The following is a 15244-nucleotide window of genomic DNA, read 5'->3' on the forward strand; positions in this document are numbered from 1 at the left end:
GGTCCAGGACTTAAACCATGGTTGACCATGTGGGAGTGTCCAGTGCCTTAACCACCACACCACCTGCTGGTTCCCAACATGTGTTTTTATTAACATAAATAAACACACATCCTTTAAAGACAACCACAAAAATGGGCATGGAAAATTTGCACTGAGGTTTTTTGAAAGCGAGCTATAATGTGTTGGAGTCACACCCATTTTTTTTTTAAACTTCTAAACTGTTTTTGATTAAGAAGTTAGGCATGGAATTCTTGAAATAAAACATGTATTCAGATTATTTCAATTCTTCAACCTGAAAATAAGAAATTGGCACTAACTGGAGGGGACCTTGCAACCCCCAAGACTACTTAATATTTTACAGAATTTCTATGTGATAAGAGCAATAGTAGGTATATTTAGCAAACAAGAAGGTACGTCTTATTCTGTGTTTAATTTCATGATGAGTCTTTAGAAAAACAGTATGAGAAGAAGTTTCTCAACTTATAGGGCTGATTTATATCTCCCCCTAAAATGCTTCTCAAGACCAGAGTCTTTTATTTTGGTTCCTTTTTGACTCTGCCAGGCCTGCTTTTGATTTGGTTTATAAAGATAAAAGCATATTATCTTAATCGTAGACACAAATGAAGAATGAAAGCAAGGATGCAGTGTCTTGCATCTTCCTTTCTAGAAGATTCAATCAGCTGCTTATCATTATGTTTAAAATATTAAAAAGAAGAAAGAAAAAACAGGATGAAAGGAAGTGGGAAAGGAGAGAGGGAAGAATGAAAGAAGAGAAAGAGAAAAGGAACAAAACAAAAACCATAGGGCTGGCTTAATCTGGTTCATCTTGACTCTTTCTTGATTGGAATCGAATCTCAAAGTTAACATAGATGTCAAGTAAAATTCATTGGACGTATTTCTCTTTCATTAGTAAGCACTTCTTCTCAATTGGCTAATTTAGAATTTCTCTAAAATATCTACAAATGAGGCTATATACCTCAGTGTTAATAGTTCTAAACTGCATTAGGCAACTAATCTGCTTCCTACACATTTTGTCATAATAGCAATTTTTTTAAGTGGCTTCAATTTCAGAAATGCTCTGTGATTCTAAAATTTTAAAAGCAACGGTTACCAACAGCAGGATGGTTTTTGAATGAAGCAAATAATTTTTATATTTCTGAGCAGCAAAGTAATTAGCTCCCACCCTTGACTAAGGAAAACACATTGTCCTTTTTACTTTTCTCGCCAGATGTATGTGACAGGAGGACAATTACTAAGCAAATTAGAGGGCGAGTTAGCTTGGAACAATAAAATAGAGGCATGCAGTGATAGACGGGTTTCCTATGCTAAAACTAGACAGGATTCTGATACTACATATAGAATAGAGTTTGAAAAGACAGAACTTAAAACTTCTGTGGAATTCATTTCACTTCATTTGGTGGAGAATATTTCAGAATTCAATTGTTGCCAGGTAGGGATGGAGTGTCATTGACATTCTGGAGAACAAAGATATAAATGCAAGTGAAATACTCTGTCACATAGCTATGTCCTTAGCTTTCAAAGTCTTTTTGTAGTACATTAGGATTAGTTTGAGAAACTTCATATTTCATAAGAATGCTTTCAGAACCCATACAATACCTATTCAGCAAATGCACACACAATTCATTAAAATGACTTAACTTAGAATTTCAGGATGAAATAGTTCTTTTAAAATATAACCATAGGATTTCAGAGCTGACTCATTTTAGGACAGTGATTCTAGAACAGGGAGGCTGACAGGAAGACTGCCTGAAGACATTAAGAGAGCTGAAGTGGTTCGACTCCTCAGGGGCATCAGCACAATAGCTTATGAGTGAGACCTTTGCATTTGCTTGTAGAGCATCTAGCAAGATTTGCCTCAGTCACTCACCAGCTGTGACATAAGCAAATCATCTGCTTCAGTAATGGAATCCTCTTTCAGAATAGAGATAACAAAGAAACCCATTTAACAATTTTGCACGGATTAGATACAGTGATACATGGAATTGACTTTGAACCAAGCTTAGTGCATAATTAGCACTTTAATGAAGTATTGGGGCTGGTAGGTGGTGTGGTGGTTAAAGACCCTGGACTCCCACATGGCAGTCCGTGGTTTGAGTCCCAGACATGGCGGATGCGTTATCACTTTCTCTCTCTCTCTCTGTCCCCGTCTGGTCAAATTAAAATAAATAAATAAATAGTAAAAAAAAAATAAATTAAAGAAATAATTATTACTACCTTTTAAAAAATAATAATATGGCTAGATGAAATACATAAAGTATTTTAGAAGAAAAATACTTAAAGTCTTGAAGTTATATGTGCAATTGTAGTTTCCAATGCATTTTGATATTTAGGGGACCAATCTGGCAACTATGTCTTTTTTCTAGATTTTATTAAGTCCTGTTTTGCCTGAAAGGGAACCACTTATCCTTAAAGAACAAAATGGGCTCTGCTGCAGTGGTTCAGGAATATGGTGCCTCTGCACCATGGAAAGGCCCAGGACTCCATCCCAGGTTGACACAGGCTATTTCTTCTAAAACCCTCATGTCTAAGGGATGCAAGAATGTGGACTCTAGTGAGACCCTCTGGGATCCAGGGCTTGAGTTTATCTCATTTCGATATTGAAGTGCAACTCGTCCATGCACAGTTCCTTCTCTTCATGTTGCAGTGTCTCCCTTGGAGAGAAGACAAGCCGCTGAAACTGCTTCCCCATTAATTTACTTCCCCTGAACTGTTTCTCTGCCTTCTCTCTGAAGTGAACTTTTATGTAGTTGGTTTACAAAAGCATTCTAACAATCTTCTACTTTCCATTTGAATTGTAAAAACTTCTCACATCTTCATCAACTATAAGTCTAGAAAATAAAGCTCCTATTACACTTTCAAATTGCTTTGTAATTGTTCTCATTAAATGTTTTCTCCATAGTGTTGACCTTAGGAAGTGCAACATTCTTTGCTCATCCAGAGCCTAAGGAAAAGTTTGCAATCCACTATTTATCTATTATAGTATAATGTTTGTAACTTAATCTGGAATCTCTTCACTATTATTCGATTACACTCATGAAAAAAATAAATCTAATGCTTAAATGATACATTCTATGCACTTTTTTACACTATTAACTATAAGCTAATTGCTGAATTTAATTATCTACTAAGCCTTAAATTTATAATATATGAAATTAAGTCAGGGATAACATGCCAATGTCTTTAGCATAACAAATATTAAAATGATGTCATTTGAATTTTATTAAGAATTATCTTATTCTAGGACCAACAGATGGCATAGCAGTTACATGGTGGGGCTCCCACATGTCCAATTGTGATTCGACTCTTGGACCTGGTGGCTTGGAACTCACTCCAGGTGTGTGAGTGTGTGCGTGCACAAGATCCTGAGAGGAGAATGGAGAAGGGATTGCGGGGTGGCCATCCCCCCTTGTGGGGTGATTTCTCACTGTCTCTCTCTTTCTGATGAGCGCACATACCCTAAAGCAAAAACCTCTAAAAAATTATCTTATGCAACGTTATAGAACTATATTTTACTCAAGAAACATACATATAGAATAAGGTACAATTTTAAAAATCTTTAAAAAATTAATTAAAAAGTTAAGATAATATTTTGTCAATTTTTCTTTTAAAATATCCTATCAGACAGCCACATTTCCAAAAGTTTCTAATGAAAGAAATATTATCTGTGCAGCTTATCCCATTTCAAATAAAAATTTTACTAAAAATAGTGAATAGGGTCATGAGAATAAATAAGGAACTAAACAGCTCACCTATAAAATGCTGGCATTTTAGTTTAAAAAAAAGGCAATTTATCCATGCTACTATCAAAGGCCAAAAAGTGTATGAAAAATTGTTGGTCATCTCTCATCCTAAGGGAAATGAAAATTGAAGCCATAATGAGTTACTATCCAAGCGAGATCAAAATGGCCATGATCTGAACAAGTACTGGCAAGATTGTAGAGAAAAGGAACCCTCGTGCACTGCTGGTGGTTAGGACAGTCACTGTGGAAAAACAGTATGGAGATTCATAAAAAAAAATGTAAAAGTAGAACTAGAGTATGACCCCGTAATACCGCTCTTAGGTGGTTCCACGAAGCCAGAAAGTGCTCTTTCAGAGAGACAACTCCATGTTGACTTTATGTTTATCGCAGGATTATTCACAATAGCTAAGATATTAACCAAGATACCCCCAAATGGATGACTGTATTGAGAAAATGTTTTATATATACACAAAAGAATGTTACTCAGCCATAAAGCACAATGATAACTCATTTGACACAAAGTGGATGAACCTAGAAACTATACTACTAAATGAAATAAGTCAGGATATGAAAGACAAATACTGTATGTCTCTGTTTAATATATACAAATGTCTACACTGTGAAGGGAACGGAAGTACTCAACTGCACCGCAAGAGAGAAAATAATGATAGATTCCTGAAGCTTCAGGGGTTAGGGTGGGGTGGGATTGGGAGAAAATGATTAACAGACACAAGAACGCATGTAAAAAGGGAAAATAGATTATTCCTATTTCATAACAAAGTAAAAAATGTCATTTTTTTGACAATTCACAGCAAAATAAAAAATGTCATTGACAATTCAATGTATACTTCCAAAAAATGGCAGAACTATTGTTGAATATGCACAATACTTTAATGTCAAATGAGATGACTAAAACTATATTTTTGATTTATTACATACTATATGCATGCTTTGAAAAACCATATTGTACTGCACAAAATGTAGAATGTTTATAGATAAAAAAATTCACAATAAATAAAAGAAAAATAGTAACAGAGTATCAAATAAAACCATTTCTGTAAAAAGCACATATCTAAACATTAATAGAATGTAATAAAAAATTAAAAGTAAAAGTAGTGAGAAGAGTAGTGAGTACATCTGAAAAGTATGTCCAATTCTCAAAGTAAATACATTAAAATATTATTATATCAGCAATTATTTTATTTTTTATTTCATTTGTTAATTATGATATAGTTTTAAAATATTTATTTGTGTGCCAGCAGGTGGCATAATGGTTAAGGCACTGGACTCCCACATGGCTAACTGCAGTTCACAATGGGTGCATGTGCATGCATGCCCTAAATCCCCAGAGAATGGAGGAAAAGAGATAGTGGCATGGCCATCCCCCTGGGGGATGATTAGTCACTTTTCCTTTCATTGTATATATCTCTCTTGGGCAAACGCATGTGCCCTATGGCCAAAACCTTAAAAAAATTTTATTAAAAATTGACAAATTATAATTGTGTATATTTATGAGATTTGAAATGAAATTATGGTATACAAATACAATGTACGATAATTAAGTAAAACTGATTAGCATATCCATCACCACAAATATTTGTCAGTTTCTACTGTGGTGAGAGCATTTCAGGTATACTCTTCTAGCAATTTTTTTTTTTGGGGGGGGGAGGAGAGGTTTTCACTATAGGGCGCATGTGCTCGCCAGGAAGACAGAGAGAAACAGAAAGACAGAAAGCGAGAAATCACCCCCACCAACACCACCACCCAGAGGGGATGGCCATGCCTCAATCCCTTCTCCTCCATGCTCCTCTCTGAATCTTGGGAACACACGCACACACACCTGGCTTGAGTTTAAGCCACCAAGTCCGGGACTTGAACCACAGTCGACTACATAGGAGTTCAGCTAACTGCTGGTCCCGTAATTTTGAAATATTGAATGCATTATTATGAGGTACATTCACCATGCTGTTATGCAAATGTAAAAATCAAAATCTATCTCCTCTACTGTTACTTTGGCCATCATCTACTTATTCCTTCAACACCTGGCCTCTCTGTTTTCTATCTTTCTACTCTCTGCTTCTGTGAATTCAGTTGTTTCATATTCCACATAAAAGTGAATACCTGGAATATGTCTCTCTGTGCCTGGCTTATTTCAGTTAGCATGATTTTCTCTAATTCCATACATATTTTCTCAAATCAAAGAATTTTTTATCTTTTAAGGCTGAATACTATTCCATGGTTGTGTTTGTGTATATGTGTATGTGTGTATAATACAAGTGTATCATATTTATACACACACACATATACATACATATATATATAGCTCATATTTGCTTTATCTCTTCATTTAATTTTTTTAAAGATGTTTTTGCCTTAGGGCATATTTGCTCACTAGAGAGAGAGAGAGACAGTGAGAGAGAAAGAGAGAAATCACTCCCTAAGGGGGATGACCTTGCTGTGATCTCTTTTTCATTCTCTTCCCAGGATCTTGGGCATGCATGCACACACACCTGGCCTTAGTTCAAGCCTGGATTCAGATTGCAGTCAGGAATGTGGAAATCCAGCAGCATAACTGCTTTGCCATATACTGGCCCTACCTATTCATCTGTTTATGAACACTTAAAATAAATTTACTCTATGAAGAGTGCTACAGTGAACATGGGAGTACAGATATCTCTTCCAAAATGAAGTTTATATCGTTTGGGTGAATACCCAGAAGTGGAATTGCTGGATCAATTTCACTTGTGGTTTTTGGAGAAAATTTCAGTTTTCCATAATGACTTTACTAATTTACATTTTCACCAATAAGGTATGAGGGTTCATTTTCTTTTACATCCTCAAAAACATTATCTGTTTTTTTGATAATAGACATTCTGGCAGGTGTGAAGTGATATCTTATTGTGTTTTTAATTTGCATTTCACTAGTTATTGTGATACTAAACATATACACACACACACACACACACACACACATACATATATATACTATTTACAGCTCCTTTTGAAAAAAGTCTAGGCATCTTACCAAATTTTTAATTGGGTTGTTTAATTGAGTTGTTTGTGTTTCTTCTATAATCTCTTAGGTATATGGCTTGAAGATAATTTCACCTAATACAGGGGTTGCCTTTTCAATCTCTGGTTTCTTTTGTAGTGCAGAAACTTTTTTGGTTGATGTAATCCCACTTATCTATTTTTGGTTTTTGCTTGTGCATTTGGGGTCAAATTCAAAAATTCATTGCCCAGACCAATGTCTTACAGTTTTTCTTCAGTTTTCTTCTACTAGTTTTACAATTTTAGGTCTTATATTTAAGTCTTTTATTAAGTCTGAGTTGACTTTTATATATGGCTCCAGATATAAGTCCACCATCGCTCTTATGACTATAGATATTAATATTTCTAGAAACATTATTGAAGATACTGGTCTTTCTCCATTGTATGTTCTTAGTACTTATTTTGAAAATCACTTGACCGGGAACCAGCAGTTAGTGTAATGGCTATGTCGCTGAACTCCCATGTAGTCGACCGTGGTTCAAGTCCTGGACCCCGTTGCTTAAAACTCATGCCGTGTGCATGCATGCCCAAGATCCCGAGAGGAGAATGGAGGAGAAGGGATTGCAACGTGGCCATCCCCCCTGGGGGGTGATTTCTCGCTTTCTGTCTCTATGTCTCTCTCTGTCTGTCTGGCAAGTGCATGCGCCCTATAGTGAAAACCTCTCCCACAAAAAAAGAAAATCACTTGACCAAAAATACATAGCTTATTTTTGGACTCAATTTCTTCTAATAAGTCTATTTTTATGCAAATACTATGCTGCTTTAATTTCTTTAGCTTTGTACTATAGTTTGTGATGCCTCCAGTCTTTGTTCTTTTTTGCTCACTGTTGTTCATTGTTGTGGCTCTTCAAGAATTAGGTTTTTATTTTTTGGTTTTATATGAATTTTAGGATTCTTTTACTAGTTCTATCAAAATGGCAGAGTAATTTTAATAAGGATTACATTTAATATATAACTTGCTTTGGATAGTATAGACACTGTAACAATATTAATTCTTCCAATCCACAAACACAAGATATCTTCCATTTATTTGTATCACTTTCAATTTCTTTCATTGATGTTTTATAGTTTTCAGTATATGGATATTTCACATCCTTGGTTAAATTTATTCTTAATTATTTTACTTTGTGTCATTTTATTTTATTTGACAGTTATTGTAAAAGAGATTATTTTCTTGATATCTTTTACAGATAATTTTTTGTTAGTTACAGAAACACTAGTGATTTTTGTTATGATGTCATATCCTGACATTTCATTGTATTCATTTATTAGTTGTAATTTTTTTAGTAGAATCTTTAGGGGTTTATTTATGTAAAATAGTACAGTCAGTAAACACTGACAATTTCACTTCTTTCTAATTTAAAGGTCTTCTATTTCTTTCTCTAGTTTAACGGTTTTGGTAAAGACGTTCAATAGTATATGAAATAAGGTGACAAATGTGGACATTCTTCTCTGGTTCTAGATTTTAGAGGAAAAGCTTTCAAACTTTCATCACTTAATATAATGTTAACTGTAAGCATATCTTATATGGACTTTAATGTGTTACAGCGCATTCTTTCTATACCCAATTTATTGAGAATTATCACTGAAGAATGTTGAATTTTGTCAAATCCTTTTTCTTCAACAATGAAATGATCACATATTTTTTGTTCTTTATTCTGTTAATGTTACGTATCATATTTATGTATTTGTGTTTGATGAACTATCCTTGCATTCTAAGGAGAAATCCCACTTCATTATGGTGAATAATCCTTTTGATACGCAGTTGAATTTGATTTGCTATTATTTTTTGAGAATTTTTTTCATCTATGATCATTAAAGATATTGACCTGTAATTTCCTTTTCTTAACAATGTTGTTGTCTGGCTTTAGTATTAGGATAATACTGCTTTTGTAAAGTAAATATGGAAATACTCTTTGCTTTTTGATTTCATGAAAGAATTTGAGAAGGATTGGTATTCTTTAAATATTTGATGGAATTCAGCAGTGAAGCCAGCGGGTCATGTGTTTAACTTTGATGGGAGATTGGAAGCCTTTCTATTATTAATTCAATCCTATATATGATATGTGTCAAGGAATTACTTCCAGGTTATCATTATGTCTATAATAGGTTGTCCTATTTGTTGATATATAATCGTTTATAATAGTCTCTTATGATCCTTCGTAATTCTGTGGTATCAAATCTAATGTCTTCATTTTCACTTCTGGTTTCATTTCTTTGAGTTGTCTATTTTTCTTAGTAGTCTAAGATTATCAATTTTGTTTATCTCCTCAAAAAACTAAATCTTGTTTATTTTTGTACTGTTTTCTATTCTCTTTCTTATTTCTGCTCTGATCTTTACTATTTTCTTCCTTCTGCTAATTTTTGGTTAAGTTTGTTCTCTTTTTTCTGGTTGCTTGAGATGTCATGTGAAGTTTATTATTTTAGATATATCTTCTTTTTGATGTATGTGTTTATTATTATCAAATGTTCTCTTAGAACTGATTTCACTGCATTTCTGAAGTTGCTATGTTGTGTTTCCATTTTTGTTTGTCTCAAGAGGTTTTTAAATTCCCTTTCAATTTCTTCATTGATTCATTAGTTGCTCACATATTGCTTAACCTCCATGTATTTGTAAATTTTCTGAAATTCCTCCTGTTATTTCAATAAGCTGTGATTAGTATAACTAATTTTAGTCTAGGAAAGGCAACCCAAAGGAGATATTATATTTGATATATTTTTAAAAGATATATCTGGCCATACAGTGGAAAATGAAGAACTGAGAATAAAAGAATAATGAAATTAAGTAAATGAGTTATGGCATTTTGAAAAGTCCAAGTAAGACATAACAGTGGCTTAAAAGAGGTTATTTTTGGAAAAGATAAGAAATAACACTTTCCATACATTGGTTGTTGAAAAAGTCGTGACTTATTTTTCTATGTTTTTCTATGTAAAAATATGTCATGTCTGACAATCCTGTGTCTGTGTGTGTGTGTGTGTGTGTGTGTGTGTGTACTGGGATCATTAGACCTTGTTAAGGCATTGGTAACTTAAATACATTAGAGAGATTGATTTGATTTAAATTGATAATGACGAGTATGGAAAATTTTCCTGAGGCTGCCTGTGGCTACAGAGCCTAATGGCCAGAACCCATGGCTTATCCCTTCCCCTATTCTCCTTTGACTTCATGTTTGTGTCTTGGGACTTTAAGACAAACTTGTGCCCTTCCCTGCCCCATCTGGATACTGGTTCAAGTCAAGGCCTTCCCTGATGCCAGGCAGCTTGTGGCTACAGGGCCTAGGCTGACTCTATTGCTCATCCCCTCCCCCACTTGACTTTGAACTCTCATAACTTTGTTGCATTGCTCCTCATGATTTTTTCTTTGCTTCTGAGGTGACATGCAGCAGCTCAGTTTCAGGTGTACCTGTTCTTTAGAAATAGGGAGGACTTTGGGTCACCCAGGACCAGTGACAACAGTGCACGGTGCTGGTGAGCAAGAGGGAGGCAGAGCAGAAGAGAGATTGCCAATTTTCTATTCCTGCATATTTTTGAATGCTCAGAACTACCTTGAATAATTTAGGAAGGGATGTACAGATCACTAGATGACTAGGGACAATCGCAGATGCACAAAAAATGTGAGAAATCCACAAACGTCTCTCTTCCAAGGGATAACATCAATTCTGCATCACCCACAGACAACATAATGGAAGTCATAGAAATGTTGAATAAGGAATTCAGAATATTTGTAGTCATCAAACTAAATGAGGTGCAAAGAAAAAAAAAAAAGAGACAATGAGGAAGTGAGGAAGTTCCTTTTATGATTTGAAAGAAGAAATAGACACCATAAAAAAGAATCAAGTGGAATTGTTAAGAATGAAGAATGTGATACAGGAAATTAAAACCTCCCTTGAAAGTATTAAAAATAGATTAGATCACACAGAAGATTGAATCTCAAATGTAAAAGACAAAACTTCTGACCTAGAAAAAAGTACCAAAAAGACTAAAAAATAAGGATAATATATGAGATATACTAGATACCATCAAGTGCCCCAACATCCAGATAGCTGCTATCTCAGAAGAGGGAGAAAATAATAAGGGCATTGGTAATTTATTTCATGATATCCTGTAAGAAAACTTTCCAAACTTAGAGAGGCATTCAAATCTCCAGACTCAAGAAATACATATAAGACCACAAAAAGAATCAACCCTAGAAGGTCCTCTCCAAGGCATATCATAGCCAGATTGGCCAAAACCACAGACAAAGACAAGATACTAAAATTGACAAGAGGAAAATGTGATGTTACTTATAGAGTCTATCTCATCAGGCTAACATCATACCTCTCATTGGAAACAATGCAGGCCAGGAAAGAATGGTGAATTATATTCAGACTGTTAACTGAAAAAGTATTTCAACCAAGAATACTGTCCCTGGCAAGATTATCCTTCATATGAGAAAAGAAATAAAAAAATAAAACAAAAACATTCTTGGAATTTACCAACTCCAGACCAGTTTTTCAAGTTTCTATACTAGGAAAGTGTCTATACGAGTGCTATACTAGGAAAACTAAAAAGTCAGATGGACAGTTATAAGAAAACAAAAAAAGTAACCAAGAAAAGTGCTCACTTAATGATAGGAATAGGTCCAGAAATATCAGTAATGACATTGAATGTTAATGGATTAGATTCTCCAATTAAGAGACACAGACTGGATAAATGGATAAAACAAACAAACAAACAAACAACAACAACAAAAAAAAAACCCCAGAAACTCTCTATCTATTGGCTAGACTGATGAAGAAAAGAAGGAAAACAGATAAATCAAATATTTGATTTATCCACACCTTGTGGATAAAGACATAAATAGACTAAAAGTGAAGGGGTGGAAAAGAATATTCCATGCAAATGGAAATCAAAGAAGGGCTGGAGTTGTGATAATGATTTCAGACAAAGTAGGCATCAAGAAAAAGACTGTAAGAAGAGACAAAGAAGGGTATTACATAATATGAAATGGGCTGATTTATCAAGAAGATATAATGCATGTAAATATTTATGCACCCAACTCAAGAGCACCTAAATACATGAAGAAAAGACTGCTGTAGGTAAAAGGAGAGATGGGGTGCAACAATATATTTGTTGGAGATCTCAGGACCCCATTATCTCCTTTAGAAAGATCTTCTAGGCAAAAAATAAAGAGAAATACAGGACCTGAATGATACTATAAATTGAATGAGATTGACAGACATTTATAGAAATTTCCACCCTAAGGCCATAAAATATATATTTTTCTCACCCCAGCATGGATCCTTTTCAAATATTGACCATATGATAGGACACAAATCAAGCCTTTACAGATTCGAAGGCATAGAGACTTATTCCGACATTTTCTATGACCATGATGAAATTAAACTCAGTATTACTTTCAAGAAACACCCTTGAAAATACACAAACACATGGAAACTAAACAACTTACTTCTGAATGACTTCATAACTACAGAAGAAATTAAGTCTGAAATCAAAAAATTTATGGAAACAAATGATAATGAGTACACAAGTTTCCATAATCTATGGGACATGGCAAAAGCAGTCATAAGAGGGAAATTCATAGCAATTAGTGCACATAAGAAATAGATCGAAAATTGGCAAATAGATAATCTGACATCATGCCTCAGGGGATTAGAAAAAACAACAACAATGAAATGCCGGTTTAAAAAAAAAAAAAGGTTCAAGCAGAAATAAATGAAATAGAAAATAAACCATACAGAAAATAAATGAAAGAAAAAGCTGGTTTTTTGAAAAGATTAACAAGATAGGCACACCATTGGCTAGACTGATGAAGAAAAGAAGTAAAACAGATAAATCAAATATTTGATGAAACAGGCAACATTACAACAGACATAATAGAAATATAAAATATCATTAGAGGATACTATGAGCCACTATATGCCAACAAACAAAATTACTTGGAGGAGATGGACAAATTCCTGGCTGAATACAATCTACCAAGATTGAATTAGGAGAACAGAGAAAACCTGAATACATCCACAACAAGCCAGAAGAGTGAATCAGTAATAAATAACCTCCCGACCAAGAAAAGCCCAGGTTGAGAGGCTTCATTTCTGAATTCTACAAGGCTTCATTTCTGAATTCTACAAAACTTTTAAAGAAGAGTTAATTCCTATGCTACTCAAATTATTTTTAAAGATTCAAAAGGAAGGAAACCTTCCAAATTCATTTTATGAAGCCTCCATCATCCTCATTTCCAAAACAGAGAAGGATATGACAAAAAAGGAAAACTACAGATTAATATCGTTGATGAATATAGATGGAAAGATTCTCAACAAAAAACTCACAAATCGTATTCAACAACATATTACAAAGATTATTTATCACTATCAGGTAGACTTTACTCCAGGGATGCAAATGTGGTTCAACATGCACACGACTATAAATGTAATACACCATATTGACAGAAAGAAAGGTAAAAACCATATGATCCTTTCAATTGATGCAGAGAAAGCATTTGATAAAATACAACATCCTTTCATGATTAAGAGCCTCATTAAGATTGGTATAGAAGGGTGATTTCTTAACATAATAAAAGCCATCCATGAAAAACCTACAGCTAACATTATACTGAATGGGGAAAAATGAAAAGATTTTCCACTAAAAACTGGTACTAGGCAAGGCTGTCCATTTTCTCCACTACTTTTTAATATAGTGCTGGAAGTCTTAGCTAATGCAATCAGAAAAGAAAACAATAAAAAAGGTTTCAAATAGGCAAAGAAGAGTTGAAAATAGCTTTATTTGCAGACGACATGATGGTATACTTAGAAGACTCAAAGGTTTTCATAAAAATCTTCTTGAAGTAATAAGTGAATAAAGTGGCAAGATACAAAATCAACAACCAAAAATCTATAGCATTACTATATGTGAACAATGAGTTGAACAAGGTAGATCTGAAGAAAGGAATCACTTTTACCGTAGCCACAAAATGTATAAGATACCTATTTATAAACCTAACTAAGGAAGTCAAAGACCTTTACAACTAAACTGTGAAAATCATTTTAAAAAATTATCAGGACATAAAAAAGTGCAAGAACATCCCATGTTCCTGGATTGGAAGAATTAACATAATCAAAATGGCAATTTTACCCAAAATAATATATTTAATGCAATCCCAATCAACATACCAGAAATATTCTTCACAGATCTAGAAAAGACAATCATAGAATTTGTCTGGAACCATAAAAACCTCGTATTGCCACAGCAAGCCTGTGCAAGAAGAATGGAGAGGGAGGTATATCACTCCCTGATCCCAAGATACACTATAAAGCTGTGATCTTCAAAACAGCATGATATTGGAACAAAATCAGACAGGTGGACCAATGGAATAGAATAGGGACTCCAGAAGCTTACAGGCAACTAATTTTTGACAAAAGATACTGGTCAATCCATTGGGAAAAGGAAAACCTCTTCAGTAAATGGTGCTGGGAAAAACTGGGTATCCATCTGCCGAAAGATGAAACTGAACCCCCATCTTTCACCATTAACAAAAGTCAACTCAAGATGGATCAAATATCTAAACCTAAGACCTCAAACTATAAAACTACTGATGGAAAATACTGGGGAAACTCTGGGAGACATTTGAGTAGGCAAAGATTTTTTAAATAAGAATCCCAAAGCACAGGCAATAATCTCTAAAATAGACAAGTAGGATTATATCAGACTAAGAAGTTTCTGCACAGTAAAGGACACAGTAACAAGTGTGAATCGGCGACCCTCAGAATGGGAGAATATTCTTATAAAATATGCCTCACACAAGGAACAGATAACCAGATTAAACAGGGAACTCATGTGCCTTATGTGAAAAAAAAATAATCCAATTAAAATATGGGAAAATGAGCTGAACAAAAATCTCTCTGAGGAAGACATACAAAACACATATGAGGAAATGCTCAACATCCTTCTTCCTAAGAGAGATGCAGATTAAAAGCACAATGAGATACCACCTAACCCCTGTCAGATAGACAAAGATTAAAAATATAAAAAGAGATAAGTGTTGGTGGGGATGTGGTGAAAAGGGAACTCGCCTATACTGTTGATTGGACTATAAACTGGCTCAGCCACTGTGAAGAACAATATGGAACCTCCTTAAAGATTTACGAATAGAACTGCAAATTGATCTAGCAATCCCACTTCTGGATATCTACCCAAAGAACAGGAGAATACTCAGTCAGAAAAGTGCTTGCACATCAATGTTTATTGCAACATTATTCATGATAACTAAGACGTGGAACCAACCAAAATGTCCATAAACTGATGAATAGATTGAAAAAGTGTGGCACATATACTCTATGGAATACTACTCAGCCATAAAAAACAACAAGACCCTGGCAATTGATATAAAGTGGTCAGATATGGAAGATCTATTGTTGAGTGAAGCAAGCCAGGAT

Source organism: Tupaia chinensis, unplaced genomic scaffold (genome assembly GCF_000334495.1).
Source record: "Tupaia chinensis unplaced genomic scaffold, TupChi_1.0 Scaffold000155_1, whole genome shotgun sequence".
NCBI lineage: Eukaryota > Metazoa > Chordata > Mammalia > Scandentia > Tupaiidae > Tupaia > Tupaia belangeri.